The sequence below is a fragment of the Miniopterus schreibersii genome, assembly GCF_964146895.1.
Source record: "Miniopterus schreibersii genome assembly, chromosome: Y".
Taxonomy (NCBI): Eukaryota; Metazoa; Chordata; class Mammalia; order Chiroptera; family Miniopteridae; genus Miniopterus; species Miniopterus schreibersii.
The window spans coordinates 2,847,226-2,864,508 of NC_138120.1; the positions used below are offsets into that span (position 1 = coordinate 2,847,226).

General features: G+C 53.1%; 1 protein-coding gene across 3 annotated transcripts in view; it reads left to right on the forward strand.

Moving 5' to 3' along the window:
- LOC308552006 (F-box-like/WD repeat-containing protein TBL1X) overlaps window positions 1–17,283 on the forward strand; it is a 105,483-nt gene that overhangs the window by 32,025 nt on the left and 56,175 nt on the right. The window lies entirely within an intron of this gene.

Consider the following 17,283-nt stretch of genomic DNA (forward strand, 5'->3'; position numbering starts at 1 on the left):
GAATTGAGCTCTGTTACCATAGGGCCTAAGCATGATATTCACAGTGCCCTGTGCAGTTAAATACATGCCGTTTGCCCGGCCGGCGTGGCTGGCTCAGCGGTTGAGCGTCGACCTAGGATCCAGGACGTTGCAGTTCGATTCCCGGTCGGGGCACATGCCCGGGTTGCGGGCTCGATCCCCAGTCGGGGGCGTGCAGGAGGCAGCCGATCCATGGCTCTCTCTCATCACTGATGTTTCTCTCTCTCTCTCTCTGAAATCGGTAAAGATATATATTTTAAAAATAATAAATAACTACACTTCCATTTGTTATGGGCAGGTAATAATTTCAAAATCATTTCCGTGGGTCTGAGTGTAAACGGTGGCCCAGCAGCCGTGTTGGCGTCCTGTTAAATCAGAGCCCAGTGTCTGGCCTCCCCACACAGGAAACAGAGCCGCACAGTAAAGCGTGTGCCGTGATGTGGAGGTCGGAGGCTGCGAATTGAATTTTCACGATAAAGACGACATTTTCCAGCTGTCGCATGGAGGCCGTGACTCTAATTTCTCTTCTGGTGTTGCGACAGGAGCGGTTCTCCCTCTCACAGAAACCGAGGTGCCAAGTCTGTTTGCTGGAGGTTTTATTATGAATATTCCTAGAGGGGGTTTGAGACGACGTTACTGCTCTTTCTTTTTCATTCTTGAAGCAATTACGGGGAGGTCAGCCCACTAATTCTTTCCAGAGTGACCAGAGACCCGCGTGCAATCATTCGGAACTGGATTCCGTTCATTTATGGAGTGATAACTTTGAGCGAAGCACAGTGTGGTGGGCGGGCAGGGAGTCTAAGGGATCTTGGTTCTTGCCCTTGAGAGAGCTACTGTCTTGAGCGGTCTGTTAGCCACAGAAACGTCCTGGCATTCTTGTTTGGGCACGTCGCAGAATTTGCTGTTCCAGGTGGGAGTGCATGGAACAGTATCGTGGACCGGGAGGCAGTCTGTATTGCCTTGTGAAGTCTGTCACCTGCCTTGATATTTTGCGGCCACTGCTCGTGACATTAATGTACAAACAACCTAAGAGTTTCGAATTCCTTCAGGGGCGGTTGTCTTCCTTCATTTGGGCGCTGTAACAAAATACCATAAATCGTGTGGCTTATAATAAACAACAGGCCTTTATTTCTCATGGTTCTGGAAGCTGGAAGTTCAAGATGAAGGCCCTGGGAGATCTGGTGTCTGGTGAGGGCCTGCTTTCCAGTTCGTGGTTGGCTGCCTCCTGCATACCCCCCATTGGGGATCAAGCCAGGAATCCGGGCATGTGCTCTGCCCGGGAATCCAACCGGCAACCTTTCGGTGCAGGGTTTGACGCCCAACCGACCGGGTCACACCAGGACAGTTGGCTGTCTCCTGGGTGTGTCCTCACATCGTGGAAGGGGCAAGCTCTGTGGGGCGTCTTATAAACGCACTAACTTTGTTCATTTGGGCTCCACCCTCATGATCTAATCACCTCCCAAAGACACCCCCCACCTCCAAATACTGTCACATTGGGCATTAGCTTTCAACATACGAATTTAGGGGGGACACATTCAGTCCGTAGCAGCGGTTATACAAAAAACCCAAAAACCAGAATAAGACAACGTTGGCGATGACCTGTCAGGCGTGCCGCGTCCTGGGAGATGAGCCCAGTGGACACGGTAAGCGAAGCCGGTTCTCAGAGTCGCACTCTGACGTCCTTGCGTGCAAACCTGCCGCGATGGTGGCTGCTGGTGATCGAGGCGAGCACAGCTCCTTGTTCTGCGTCTCACGCCACGTTCGAAAGGAGAGCTCTCGTTGTTTAAGGAAACCTGAGCAGCTCCAGGTACCAGGAGTCACTAGTCTCGGTGTCTTAGGGAGAGGGGACTGCAGGTGAGGGACTCTCGGGTCAGTGTGAGTACAGGAAGGTCACGTCAACTGCAGGCAAAGGTCTGTGACTGGCCTGGGCTCAGCGCGAGAGGTCGGCTGTGGCCGAGTAGCCGTGGGGTGACAGGGAAGAGCGATCCCGGGGCGCTAGACCCGCCAGGAGGCAGGGCTCCGAGGCAGGCGGGCACAGAGCGGGCGCAGGGGCGCTGGTTCGGGTGTCACAGATGTTTGAAGGTAAAAAGGCAGCTGGGGCGTTCAGAGGGTGGATGGAGGTCCTGAAGGCCGGCCGTTGGAGCAGGGGGCATATTCTGTAGACAGAGGGGGGGCCATTGAGCGTTGTTTCTTTGGACGGGGGAGGGACACTTCAAAAACAACCCGAGAAAGAATGATCTGAGAGTTGGTGTGCTACGTCCCGGAACCTGGACTGGTTTTTATATTTTTATTTTATTTTTTTGTTAACCCTCCCCCAAGGATATTTTTTTCCGTTGATTTTGTCTTAGAGAGAGTGGAAGGAAAGGGAGAGACAGAGGGAAACATCGATGTGAGAGAGACACATTGATTGGTCGCCTCCTACACGCGCCCCGGCTGGGGCCGGGGGTCGAGCCTGCCGTCGAGGTAGGTCCGTGCCCTTGACGGGAATCGAACTCGCAGCCCTTCGGTCCACGGGCCGAGGCTCTAACCGCTGAGAACACCCACCAGGGCTGGTTTTTATTATTTTTAAAGAGTTGTAAAAGAAGTAAAGAGCAATGTACAAACAGTGTGTGATCCAGAAAGGCCACTGTTCTTATTACCTGGCCCTGGCCCGAAGCAGTTTGCCCAGCGCCCTGATGGATTGGAGAGAAGACGGCCTAGAAGAGATGTTTTCTCCCTCCGTTAAGAGGGGAGTTGGCTCGTTGGGAGATGAGGGCAGGGGTCCTGGGAAAGCGACTCTCTGTGACCACAAGCAGGCCCGTGTGCACCTTTTTGAGGTGGTCAGAGGGCAGCTGAGATCAGGGTCATTGGCATCGAGGGCCTCGGAGGGAGGGGCCGGGATGCCGATTCGAGGAGTTTGTTCAGGTTCACGGCTCGGGAGGTTTGTGCTGTTTGATGTCTGTGGGCTCAGTTAATAATTTAAACACAGTGATTCGTGGAGGTTAGATGCAATCTGTCTGGTTAATATTTGTGTGTTGTGTTCCTCCCTCCCAGGTTCAGGTCTCAGGGGCAAGCACGTTGCTCTTTAGTTTTTCATAATTTCACCCCCGGTTCTTACATTACGTCTCTTGTTGTCAAGGGTTGATGGGAGGCTCTGGCTCTGTCTTAGCTTTCTGTGTCTGGGTGGTATTTGTTCCTGTTTTCTTTCTTTTTTTTTAAGATTAAGAGTATAATTTGTTGTTTATTTTAAATATATATATTTTTATTTATTTACTTATTTGTAGAGAGAGGGGGAGAGAGAGAAACATTGATCGGCTTCCTCCAGCACGTCCCCTACTGGGGATGGAGCCTGCAACCTGCGTATGTGTCCTGACCGGGAATCGAACCAGTGACCCCGTGGTGCACAGGACAATGCCTAATACTGGCCGGGGCAGAGCTGACACTTAATTGAGCACTTACTATGTGCCAGGCAGGATTCAGGCCCTAGAGGGTCTGGTGTAGAGTTGGGTTAGCGAGACTGAGACTCGGGCATGGAGGGCAAGCTAGAAGAACTCACAGTCCGGGTGGTGACTGAGTCCTGCTGCGCCCGGTCACCACCAGAGGCCACAGGTCAGAGCCAGGCGGGCACCCGGGCCTTCCCGGTGCCCTGCCCCCGCCCCGGCCGCGTTGGAGAGGCCTCATCTGGCAGGTGGAAACAAGCCCGAGAGGAACTGTGTTTCCGGCGGTGGCCGCTTCATTGAAGGTGAAGTCTTCCCGCTGCGTTTTATTCAGAATAAACGTGGGAGGGAACACGCCCCTGCGCCCACCGCCGCCTGCGGTGCGCCTTGGGAAACCTCCCGTTGAGTGATGGGCCCGGGGAGTGTTACTATGAGCCCGCCTGACATCCGGTCTTTTTTCCTGTGTCCATCTCTTCTCGTTTAAGATTCTGTAAGGATGCCTTTTCTGTCATTTTAATCATGCGACTGCAGCATGAATTTTCTTCCAGCGTCCAGCTTTCCAATTAGAAATGAAGGCAGGAGTTAGAAATAAAGGGCACAGTTAGAGGGAGAACTTCGCTCGCCGAGATGAGGAGGGGGCCTGGGAATCAGGCGGTAGAAGAGCTAAACTAAACCAAGCGGAGAAGCAGCCACGTGTTTGGCGGGGTTTCGCCGTCACCACACCGGTTCCGTGTCGTAGAAACGGGATCGTAAGGCCACCGTGGCGTGTGACCCCCTCATTCGTGAGTTTCCTGGTCACTCGGGGTGAAGGACCGGGTGTGGGATGTCGGAGCGCTGGGCCTGAGCTGCCAGGGCCCCAGTTGGCAACGCGGGTCTGTGCGTCTGGGGGCAGGGAGAGGTTTGTGCGTTGCCTGTGGGGACGCGGGGTGGCTACATGGCCTTTAGCCCTGAGACGGAGGGGCCCGCGGGTGGACGTTGCCCGAGAGTTGCCTTAGAAGGAAAGGAAACACAATGCAGCGGGAGACGGAGCGTTTCTCACGGGCGAGACAGTGTTCTCCGGGTTTGGCCCGCCTCTTAGGTTTGCATCTGTTTATTTTTATTACAGCACATGCCGTTTATTTAGTTAAAAATTTTTAAAGTTGGAAGACGGCGGGAGGGTAGGAGTAAGAAATAAACGCCGCTTTCTCTCTCTTAATCCCGCTTCCCAGGGTAGCCGGCGTTCAAACCGGCTTGTGTCTTTCTCCAGATGTTTGATGGGCCGTTATCAGCGCGCGGGCTTTATTTACAGCTTGGATTTAAGCCGGGCTATAAATAAAGTGCACGCGCATCTGGGATGTCGGTGCGGCAGTCATATATATCCCCTCGTAGATCAAATGCGTGCCCATTAGGTTCTCGGTTTTAATTCTTTCTTTGTTCGATCTCACCCGAGGATATTTTTTCCATTGCTTTTCAGGGAGTGGAAGGGACAGAGAGAGAGAGAGAGAAACATCGATGAGAGAGAGAGACATGGATTGGTGGCCTCCCGCATGCGCCCCGACTGGGGCCTGGGATCGAGCCTGCACCGAGATACGTGCCCTTGACCGGAATCAAACCCGGGATCCCTCTGTCTGCGGGCCGGCGCTCTAACCGCAGAGCCAAACCGGCCAGGGCGGTTCTCGGGTTTTAACGGCAGGACCTGGAGCTGAGTGAGTTTGTTGGAACGGATGGGCCCTAGGAGGTGACAGAGGGCATAGGCCCGGCCTGGAGCCCCAGGCGTCAAGGGAGCTCTGCAGGGTGGAGCAGGTGGCAGTGACGTTCAGGGCGCTGGGAACCACCTGGCCTGGGTACCATCTCCAGGTGTCGCCGAGACCACGAAGAAACTCCAGATGCCTTTCTGTTCTTGTGTCAGTTTCCGGCACGCAAGGGGCGTGTGCGTGCGCGCACGTGTGTGTCCGAGAGCGCACATGTGACGGACACATCCAGTTGGCGGAGCTGTCGTCACGGGCCCGTCTGCAGGCTGGAGCAGGGCCAGGCAGAGAGCAAGGGCCTGGGGACGCACGGAGCAGGACACCAGCTGCCGAGGGGAGGCCGGGAGCCTGGGTGCCTCTGCCGTCCCCTCTTGGCCAGTGTAAAGCCTTCTGTGCGTCTCGCGGCCGAGGCAGCGGGAACGCGGGGGGGGGCGTGGGAATCAGATTGTGTTTTCCCGACGGTGAGCCCCTTTCTCGGTCTCTCCCTGCCCGCTTACACCCCCGAGGGGTATTCAAGCCCCCCTTTCCCCCCCGTGGATTGAAAGTGAAACATTAGAGGCCGGGAGGAGGCAGCAGAGATGCTGAAATGTGCCACCTGCGCCGTGAGGTGTGAGGTCACCGCCTCGCGGCTCTGCAGCTCTCAGGGTGACCGTCGGTGATAAGGGCCAGTGTGGGTCCTGGCGGGGGTCTCGGTGGTCAGGGCACGTGCAAGAATCAGCCAGTGAGGGCATCGGTCAGTGGGCCCGCCGATCGATGTTTCTCTCTCTCTCTCGGTCTCTCACTCGCTCTTCTCTCTAAAAAATCAGTAAATAAAAACTGAAAGCACAAGTATTGGGACTGTGTGTTTGACTCTGACGGTAAGGCCCCTCGGCAGCTCTCCCGGTGGCATGGGACAAATACGGGGACTGCGCGTTGACTCCGATAAGTAACCTATCTGGCTGAGCTTCCCTGAAATCTCCTGGGTGCCCGGTATGGTGCCTGCAGCGAGAAATGGAAAATCCCTCCCATAAAATCCTAGCACAGAAACGGGGAGCCGTGTACCCTCTTGCCGGTCACAGCCGCGTCTCGGCGCTCGGTCTCGGAGCCGCCGTGGGAAGAAGCTGTCGAGGTGGGAGAAACCTGAATCGCGAGGAGTAAAAGCTGATCTGGGAAATTCGGTGTTTAGTCGGCACGAGCGCCCGGCGAGGGTGGAGGGAGGAGAAGCCAGGTGCGCGCTCCACGCCCAGCTGCGAGGTTCAGGGGGGAACTGAAGGGAAGCCAGGGGCTCGCTGAGCTGAAGGCCACGTGAAGGTCTGGGGGACAACCTGCTCTCCAGGGCAGCGCCCAACACGGACCCCTGCTCACGTCCGGGGGTGGGGCTTGTCCAGCCTGCGGGATTGTTGGGTTTGTCTAGAGGAAGCGCTTTCCCCAAGAGGAGAACCGCAGGCACTCAGGTTAGAGGCCTGAGTGGGAACAGTGATGACTGCAAGCTCTGCACACCTCACTGAGGTTTCACTCACCTGTTTAAAGGGGTCGTGCGTGGTGGTTGGTGTTTTTTTTTGATCACCTGAGGATATGTTTTCATTGATTTTTAGAGACAGAGACGTCGAATCTCTGTTCCCCTTATTTATCCATTCACTGGTTGATTCCTGCATGTGGCCCGACCGGGGATCGAACCCGCAACCTTGGCGTATAGGGGCTGTGCTCTAACCCGTGAGCCCCACTGGCCAGGCCTACATCACATTTTTTGGTTTTGCCTTTCGGCTCGCCAAGCCTAAACTATTTCCCGCAGGGCCCTTTCCAAAGAGAGAGCTCGCCGACCCCAGCTCTGGAATGAGACCTTGCGAAGGGATGTCCGGGCGCGCGTCCCCGGCTGTTTACAAGCGCCGCTCCAGTTCTCGTGTTTCGCGACTGAAGAGAAGAGGGCTCGTCCGCTCCCTCTGTAGCCAGCCTTGCGGGCCGGAGGCCCATCCGCTGTGCTCTCCGCACAATTCTGCCTGTGGCGCCTTCAGCCAGCAGTGGTTCCTGAGCGTGGGGATGTGTGTGCAGTGTCCTTGGACACCCCGAGGTCTGGGTGTAGCGATGCAGAGCGTTAACTCGCTTCGGAAGTTTGGAAAACAAGGACACAGAGTCGGCCCCCCTCTGCTCAGGTCCTAAAAGCGGCATAGAGGATGCTTTCCTGTGGCCCGGCCTGCAGCGTGGGGATGCGTGCCCGGGAGAGAGGCGGCCCAGGCCGCACCGCGCTCCGAGGATGCAGGGCCCAAGGGGCAGGCGAGGGGCGCCCCTCGCCCCGTGCCCAGCCTGGAGAGTCGGCCTGAGGAACCACCAGGCGCCCCTTTACCTCTGATCTCAGCTGTTTTCAGGAGGAGCAGCCGGCCTAGGAGGCCAGAGGTCCCCTGTCTGATTCTGCCTCCGGGTTCCAGCCATGACCTCGGAGAGAGAGGGAAGCGGGGAGAGAGGGAAGCGGGGAGAGAGGGAAGCAGGGAAATCCTCGATGGGGTTAGTTAAAAGCAGTCCTTACAAGCTGTGATGGAGTCTCCGTTCCCGGCAATGCACTTGACTCTGTCCACCGCCGAGTTAAAATAAACAGTCATTTAAAGTAACCTACAGAAATCTCGGTCCAACGGGGAACAGATGGCATCTGAAATCATCTTGGGAAAATATTGACTGTGTGTGGGGGGGAAAATGACTTCTATAGATTTCTTCTGCAGGGCCTTAGGTTTTGGTTATTTTATCAGAATGTAGGTCAAAAAAAGCGTGAGGCCGGATTTGTTTCCCCTTTTTTAAAAAAAAGTATTTTAAGTGTATTTTTTTAAATGCGTTTTTATGGATTTCAGAGAGAGAGGAAAGGAGAGGGAGAGAGAGATAGAAACATCAGTGATGAGAGAGAGTCGTCGATCGGCTGCCTCCTGCACGCCCCCCACTGGGCATTGAGTCCGCAACCCTGGGCATGTGCCCGGACCGGGAATCGAACCCGTGGCCCTGTGGTTCATAGGTTGATGCTGAGTCACACCAGCTGGGCCATGAGTTGGTTTTTCAATGTAACACATTATATGTGTGTGGACACACGTATACATACCTGCACACGCACACACACACACTGCTCTCTGCACACACGGCTGTGGCCTGGGACTGTGCCCTGGGATCCGTTTTTTTTGTTTTGTTTTGTTTTTTAAATATATCTTTATTGGTTTCAGAGAGAGGAAGGGAGAGGGAGAGAGAGAGACAGAATCATCGATGAGAGAGTCATTGATCGAGCCCGCAGCCTGGGCATGTGCCCTGACCGGGAATCGAACCCCGATCGCCTGGATCCCAGGTCGGCGCTCAACCGCTGAGCCGCGCCCGGCCGGGCCCGGGATCCGGTTCTGAAATGAACTCTCAACATTTGCTCAGGGGGTTGTAACTTCTTGTTCCTGCTGCACATACCGTGTTGATGATGTTGGTGACAGCGACGGTCAGACCAACGGGCGCCCTTTGGTCCTGCCCGAGCGTCCCAAGTAGAGTTGATTTCATAATTTGGAAATGTAGCTTGCAGGGTTCGGATCTTTAGCGTGGCGTTTCCCACGTGGTTTTGTTTTGCATGTGTTGATACCCCCGGACGAGGGAGTGTGGCCACCAAGCGGCTGGCCGGAGGTCAGGTTCCAGGACTTTCGCCGGCCCCTCCTGTTTCAGCGAGAAATTCAGCCCGACGGGGAGATGTGCCACGATTTTTGTTTCCACGGACCCTCATCCCACCAGTATGACATGTGCCACCAACACGGGCCACGTTTGGGCACGTTGTTTGGAAGGACCTGGGAAAATCACAGCCCTATGAGACTCTGATTCTACAGTGGCTCAGTCCCAAGTGGAAGGGCGTGTTCGCCGAGATGAGCTGAAGTTCAGGTGCCTGAGTCCCGGCTCCTTTCTAGCGCTCTCTGGACAAAGCTGTACAACAGGTTCATTAGCAACTGCTCGTTTAAGAAATATATTTCCCTGTCTCACGCTGGAAGCCTTCGTCACAGGTGACGACAGTGAATTTAAATTGGATTTCCTGACCCAGTCATATTGAATTAGAGGCCCGCTTAACCCGGGCTGCCGATGTTGGTGGTCTGACTCCCAATAAGGACATATTTCCGTGAGCTCCGTCTCCCGGATGCTGTGGTGACTGTAGCAAGAAATGTTTTACGCGTCTCAGTTTTCATCCCAAACCAGCTGAAAACCATGGTATGTGCCAATAGGCTTCCATTCCGTGAAAGCTATTGTTCAGGTGTAATTTGAATTAGAAAGACATTCCGTAGGCCCCTTACCAACTTCCATTAATGAGTTATGCTTTGACATTAGAGGAAGGGCAGTTATTTAAAATCCCTTACGTCGCCCGACCGGCGCGGCTCCGCGGTTGAGCGTCGACCTAGGATCCGGGAGAACTGGGTTCGATTCCCGGTCAGGGCACATGCCCGGGCTGCGGGCTCCGTCTCCAGTGGGGCGCGTGATCCATGACTCTCTCATCATTGATGTTTCTCTCTCTCCCTCTCCCTTCGTCTCTCTGAAATCAATAAAGATATACTTTCTAGGAAAAAAAAAAAGAAAAATATCCCTGGGTGAAGATTAGCCAAAAAAAAGTGGGGGGTCTTGTTAACAGAGGCATTGCCGACAATAGCAAGGAGGTGAAGGCGCTGGAGAAGGCGCTGAGTGTCACCTGGCCCGCGCAGTGGTCCCTAGGCGGCCGGTGAAGCAATGCTGTAGAAGCGGCGGGGGCACCCGCACCGAAGTGTGTCTGCGCTGGAGGCAACGTGTTCGTGCGGCCCCAGGGGACCCGCGGCCCGGCTGGGACTAGGGGCACCTCTGAGCTGGGTCCTCGGGGGCAAGCAGGCTGTGGAGCCGCCCGCCGGCACCATGTTGCTTGGACGCCGCCAGCAGGACTTGGCTCTGCCCCCGACGGCGCGCACCGGGGCGGTTTCGGGCAGCGGGTGGGGCTGAGCCCCCACAGCAGCCTCTGAGCCCCCGCGGCCGCCCTGGGAGCCATGGCAGGAGTTGTGCGTGCACGCGCTGGAAGCTGTGTTTTTAACGCTTGTGTCTGTTCTGCCCGTTGGGTCTGTGGCCCAGGTGCCCGGCCTGGTTGTCCCTTGGAGCAGGGGCGCAGGAGGCTCAGCCCGTGGCCGGGTGTCTGGAGCGGCCGCAGGCCCACTGCACGGCGGCCTCGGTCCCGTCCTCGCCGCAGCGCCGCCTCCTGTTTGTGCCACGGCGGCTGCCTGGCCTGACCTAGCCGGGGCGTCGTCTGATACTCGCTGCTGTATGTGTGTGGTTTGGAACCCACCCGAAACCTTCCTCCTCTTGCCTGTTCCCGGGTGGGGAGGTCAGTGTTTCCGTGCGGAGGGCCGGCCGGATCCTTGGGGCCTGTTGGCTGCAGTGACTTGGGTCCGGGTGTGTTAGCGGCGTCTGGTTTTAACGCGCCTCTTCCTGTCCGTGTGCGTCAGGACCGCGTGCGTTTCTAAATTTAGCGCGGCGAGGGCTGGATGCAAAGCGGCCGGGAGCAGAGCCAGGGCACAGCTTTCGAGGCCTTTGGGGTCTGAAACGAGATTTCTTTAAAGTCGGTTTAGGGAAGAAAGATGCGTAACAATTAGCAAAGCTCCTGAGTCATTGGTTTTTACTGCGGGGGTGGGGGGGTGGCTTTTATTTTTTAAATCCTCATCTGAGGATATTTTTTCCATTGATTTTTACAGGGAGTTGAACAGAGGGAGGGAAGTGCAGAGAGAGAAAGAGAGAGAAACATTGATGTGAGAGAGGCACATCGATTTGGTTGCCTCCTGCACACACCCGGACTGGGGCTGGGCGTCAGACCTGCAACCCGGGCACCTGCCCTTGACCAGAAATCGAACTCAAGACCCTTCTTTGAGCAGGACAACTCTCTAACCACTGAGGCTCAGCAGCTGGCGGTGGGGCATTTTAAAAATAAATTCCGGGGCTCAAAGGCACTGAATGGAGCGGACATTCTCGCTCTGTCTCTGTCAGGGTGGTTGGAGGAGGCGTGTCCTCTAAACTCCATTTGCAACCAGGCCCAGAGACTTCAATATGCTTCATAACGTTGGTTGAAAAAGCAGGAAATGAAAATGAGGGTATGGAGGGTCCTCAAAAAAATTAAAAATGGAACTGTCTGATGACCCAGCCATCCCACTTCTGGGAATATATCCTAAGAATCAGGAAACCCATCAGAAAGAATATACGCACCCCTGTGTTCATTGCACTGTTATTTACAATAACTAAGATCTGGAAACAGCCCAAGTCGCCCATCCGTAGATGAGTGGGTAAAAAAGCTGTGGGGCATGTACACCGTGGAATACTATGCAGCCATGAAAAAGAAGGACCTGTTACCCTTTGCGACAGCATGGAGGGACCTGGAGAGTATTATACCAAGTAAAATAAGCCATTCAGGGAAAGACGGGTATGATATGTTTGTCCCACCTCCTGTTGACCTCAAATGATAGCTGCCCACTTGTCTTCTCAACTCCTTCCACTGGCCACCCCCATGAGTTCTGTAGTTCTTGAGGTGATATAGGAGCTGACCTGTGCCTAATACGTCTAGTCTCTACTCATTACATGCCAGGAATATCTCCCTTCATTTGTAGCACCCTAAAATATCTCTAGACATTGCTAGTTCTCTCTTAGGGGGGCACGGCCACCCCCACTTGAGAACTGCAGGATTAAGTTTTGGGAGCACACCAGGGCTATCTACGGTGTTCTCATACTTTTGCCATAATTTCAGTGAGTCAATAATTTAAAATTAGGCCTGCCCTGGCCAGTGTAGCTCAGTTGGTTGGGTGTCGTCCCAGGCACTGCAAGGTTGCTGGTTCGATTCCCGGTCAGCGTCCATGCCCGGTTTATGGGCCTGATCCCAAGTAGGAGGAATGCAGGAGGTGGCTGATCGATATTTTTCTCCCTCCCCCTCTCTCTAAAAAAAAAATTAACAAAAAAAATTAGGCGTAATGTTCATTGTAGAAAGTAGAGACAGTGCTTTTGGGAGTCGAGGAAGAGAGCAGTTAGGATTCTTTCCCGTGTCCAGGTGGACTGTGTCGTCCAGACACAAAAATGTGATTAGTGTCGCGAGCGTCATCTTATATAGCGGGGCAGGTTAATGTTGCTGTTGATATTAATGTATCTTTAAGTGTTTCCATTCTTTTCCTCTCACTGAAGATTAGTTTCATGCCACTAAATACAGTGTAATGTATTACTCTTAATGGAAATAATCACAAATGCTTAGAAACAAGTATTGTGCGGCGGCTAACCGATTAAAATTCGCCCTGTGTTTGGTTTTCCTGCCTTAATTTTAGCTCTAGATGGATTATATAATTTTGAGCCCAGTTGGCTTATGCTATTACCTCATCTCCTGCCAGATTTCCATGTGACAAGTCACGTCTTGGTCTTTTTTACTTGGAATTTATCTGGCATTTCCTGGTGTGAACTGGGAAGTGGGTTTTATTTGTCCCGTGTGGCAGACGTCCCTGGTGGCGTGGGGTGTGCGTAAATGGTACACGTGTCTGTATCGTGCATTCATGGACATCAGTGCACGTTTGTAAGGATTGACTTTGCCACTTGAACAAGCGTGAAATACTTGTTAGTCAGCCTCATGTACATTAAAGAAGAAACTGAGTCCATGCAAATGTGTTGTCAAGTGGCTCTCTTTCTCTTTATTTAAATAGCTCGTACTTGTACCCTGAACCGTAAAACCTACACCCATAATAAAATGGCATATTTTGCAGGAACAAATGGATAGTAAGTAACTTGTCTCAAGAATAGACAGGGAAAATGAGTCTTTGCATTGATCCTTAACTTAAAAAATGAAGCGTTTCCCCCAAACGTTTGTTTCTCTATACCTACAGTGCTAGTATGTTTTTCTTCAAAGTTGAAATAAAAAGGAGTCACTCTCTTGTGGTTTGGATCCTGCTGTTGGTTTGTTTTAAATGCTCACGTATTACGTGCCTGCTGTGTTCTGGACTCTAAGCGTTAATGAAAGTGGTTCCCGGTGATTCCGAGGAAATAAGAGATTCCTGGCTCTGTGAGGTGCACAGGACTGGGGCTGGTTTTCTGTTCTCTGTCATTGTTAATAGCGTTTCTAGGTAGCAGCTTGTTTTATTGACTTTAGAGACCGAGAGAAAGGGAAAGGGGGGGGGGGGAGAGAATGAAACATCAGTGATAGAGAAACACTGATTGGCTGCCTCCTGCATGGGCCCTACTGGGGATGGAGCCCACAACCTGGGCATGTGCCCCGACTGGGAATCGAACCGAGATCTCCTGGATCCTAGGCTGATGCTCAGCCAGTGAGTCACCCTTGCCGGGCGACATCAGATTTCTTAACAGCAACACTGGAGGTTGGAAAGCAGCTGGAACATAGACGTCTGAAAATAATTTTCACTCAAAACTTTTAGGTCATTCTTTTACTAATTGCTAATTAAGATCGAATAAAATTATCTGTATATACAGGGTGGGGAAAAAGTAGGTTTACAGTTGTGAGTACGTGAAACAGTTTATATTTATTAATTATTGTCTTATTTTCCATGTGAACAACTGTAAACCTACTTTTGCCCCACCCTGTATGGAGTAGATCAGTAAAATTCAGCTTTTCACACATCACTTGTCAGGAAGCTACTCGAGACTGTGTCCCACCAAAATGAGAGAGTAGCTAGCCCAAGAAAGGGGACGTTTGGGATCCCAGAAAGAGAAAGAGACAGAAGGAATCCTCAAGACGTTGGTGTGGCTTCAGGGCTCATTAGTGGACGAGAGACAAGAAATTCTAGGAGGAAGCTCTGGGGTGTGTGTGTGTGTGTGTGTGTGTGTGTGTGTGTGTATATATCGGCAGAAAGACATGGAATTGACAGATTATGTGAGAGTTTTGATCATGGGCAAAAATTGAATTGAAAGGTTGTGGAGAATGTTGGAAGAATTACCAAAGAAATATAAAGGAAACAAAGAAATGAAAACAGAGGCAACTCATAACCCCAGGAAAACACAAAAGCCGTATAAGAAGGGAATTGGAATCGTACTATTTATACTGCTTTCTCTGCAAGGCCCACTCCATTCTCAGAATTGCATGGGTAGGGTATAGATTTAGCCCCGAACACTTATACTGTTGGGAAAATGGGGGAGGGGGCTGTATTGAATTTTAAAAACCAAAGTCCTCATCTCTATGCGAGAAAATCAAGTAAGTCCTACGTAAAGCTGATAGGGAATCGTGTAAGTAGGTTGTTTAGAAACATGGGAATCCGTACCAGGGAGCCTTGCCAGTAATAAAAACGCTTCTGAGGTTTGAAAGAGGTTGGTTTGGGGAATAGAATTGGGGGTCGATGGTGCTAAAAAGCTTATAATTGAAGAGAGGAGCCTTGTGCCTCAACTGTATTTTAGTTTTTAAAACTATGTATGTGTATTACTTTGCAAAGAATAGAAATGGCTTGGAAGATGAAAGAATATGGGCCGTATACCTCCTGTAAAATTAGAGAAATTTTAGTATGACTCACCCTTGGCAATGCTGATATTTGGGCCAGACGGTTCTTTGCTAAGGGGGGCTGTCCTGTGTGCCGTGGGAGATTTCGCACTTTTCCTCCAGTCCTGACAACTGAAAATGCCTCCGGACATTGCCCAGTGTCCCTGGGGCCAAAATCAGCGCCATTGGAGAACCGCTCATTGAAAGGATTGAAAATCTGTTACTGCGGGGATCTCAGTCTGAAACGCAGGCTGCGGTGCACACCCGGACCTGTAGCCAGTGACGTGGCGCAGAATCTCCGCGCCCCCGAGCGCCCGGTCACCTGCCAGTCACCGTCTCAGCCTTGGCCTGTGGCCCAGTTAGCCCAGGGCTCACTGAACGCAGAAGGGGACTCCGGAGGGAACTGCAGCTTCTCAAGAGGTCATGCTCAGTGGTTCTGAAAACTCGTTTTTGGTTTTTCACTTCGTTTTTGTGATGGTACAGCTTGAATGTCTCTGGAGTGGGAATGTTAATCATGATCGATGGTAGCAATGGGGGGAAATGTCGCCCCGTTTGGGTGTGTTCCTGTGCCCAGCTGCTTCAGGACACACAGAGACGCACGTCCCTGCTGTCTCCCCCCCTCCTTGGGCCGTGCTTTGCAAGTTCTTGCTTCGGGTCTTCGCGCGTGCCGTGCCTTGAATTTACGGGGGGAGTAGGCAGGAACCACGGTGCCTTGGGTTTTGTGATGTGGCTGAAACCTCATGAATAATTGAACACCCTCATTTCACAGCTGAGGACACTGTGGTCCAGAGAGAGTTTCTTATAATTAATTAGGAGCAGAGCGAGGCCCATGACTCCGCTTTTTCCTTTAACTTTTTCCTGTTTTTGATGCCATACGTATGTGCGCAGGGAGGCTGTGGCGTGAAGACCAAATGGGGCAGAGACGCGGGCCAGGCATCTGGCGAGGCTGTGTCCGCTCCCTCCCAGTTAGGTATTCTGAGCGTGCTCTGCGGGGAGCATGGGCCCTTGATTGCTTAGAGTAAAGGAAAGGAAAAAGGCAGAAAGAAGGCCCAGCCAGTGTGGTTCAGCGGTTGAGCATCGACCTATGAACCAGGAGGTCATGGTTCAGTTCCCGGTCAGGGCACGTGTCCGGGTTGCGGGCTCCATCCCCAGTCAGGGGCATGCAGGAGGCAGCCGATCCATGACTCTCTCTCATCAATGTTTCTGTCTGTCTCTTTCTCCCTCTCCCTTCCTCTCTCTGAAACTAATAAAAACATTTTATTTATTTTTTTAATTTAAAAAAGGCAGGAAGAGTAAGGGCTGTTACCTTTCCATGCAGCACCCCTTTTGCCCAGTTCCTGCTGGTCCTGACTGCACCGCTCTGGGGGCTCGGGGCTCCGCTGATGAGGTGCAGGTCAGAAAGGACTGAGCCAGGTCTCCGCCAGCCGTCAGCACCGTCACCGCTGCTCACACTGGGGCCCAAACCGTGACGTCCAGCCGGGAGCTCCTCCTAGGTGTCCCTGCATCCTGACAGCCTGTCTGCTCCCCTGAGAGGAGCCTCCCTGCTCCACATGGTCCAGCAGATGGGGGATTATGGGCTGGCCCAGCTGGGGGGGCCCTGGCTGTCGCTTGGGTGGAATTCTGCAGGTTGTCCTGTACTGGGGAGTCGTCCCTGCCGGGAGTGTGCATCTGCAGGGCCACCTTGCCCAGGGGGCTCCTTCTTCCCCCTGCTGGACGGGGCAGCCCCTGTCCACCCACCAGCCGTCCGGTAACTGTGCCGCCAGAATCCTCTTTCCCGAGCACCATGAGAGCATCACCCGGCATTTTTACAAATCTCAGTGCTCTCTTCCTGCCCCCATTTGTTGCCTCCAGCACAAGGTGCTGCCCCTTTCTCTTAGCTCCTTGCCTGACTTCATGCACCAACGGAAGTGCCACCACCTCCAGGAAGCCTCTCTAGATTTCTTCCACGCAACAGACGTGCCAAGAAGAGACCTTGTGATTCATCTCTCAGCAGTTACTTGCTAGTCAGTCCCTGATTTTTGAGAGACGTTTGTCACTAGAAGACAGGGACACCCTGCCCTTCTGGATTGCGTCCTACGTCCTGCACACTCCTTGCCTGTCTCGTTGGCCAGCTCCTTCTCTTGGGCTTTGATCTTCAGCTTAGTCTTTAGACCAGTGGTTCTTAGCAGGGCGAGTGCACGCTCCAGGGGACACTGAGCAATGTGTGTGGTCGGTTTTGATTGTCACAACTGGGAGGGGGTGGATTGCTGCTGGCATCTAGTGGGCAGAGCCCAGGGATGCTGGTCAGCGCCCTACAATGCACAGGACGGCCCCTCCACGGAGAGTGACGTGATCTGAAATGTCGGTGGTGCTGGGCATGGGAAACCTGCTCTGGTCCTGGCTCCTGGCCGGGAGCGTAGCTTTAACGATTGTGGTTACCGGATGGCTCCCAGACTCAGCGGAAACGGCGACCTCTCCCCCTTGCTCAGACTTGTGGATTTATCTACCTAGTTACCAAATTAACTTGGAGGTGGAATGGGCATTTCAGAGTTAACACGTAAAAAGAAATGTCTTCATTTCTCCTTCCCGCATCCCAGGACATGGCCCGGCCTTCAAGCGCCAGCCCAAGCCCGAACCTAGCAGTCGCCCCAGTTCTTTCCTCCCATGTCCATCACACACGCGTGCACTCCCCCTTCCTCTCCCCACAGGCTGC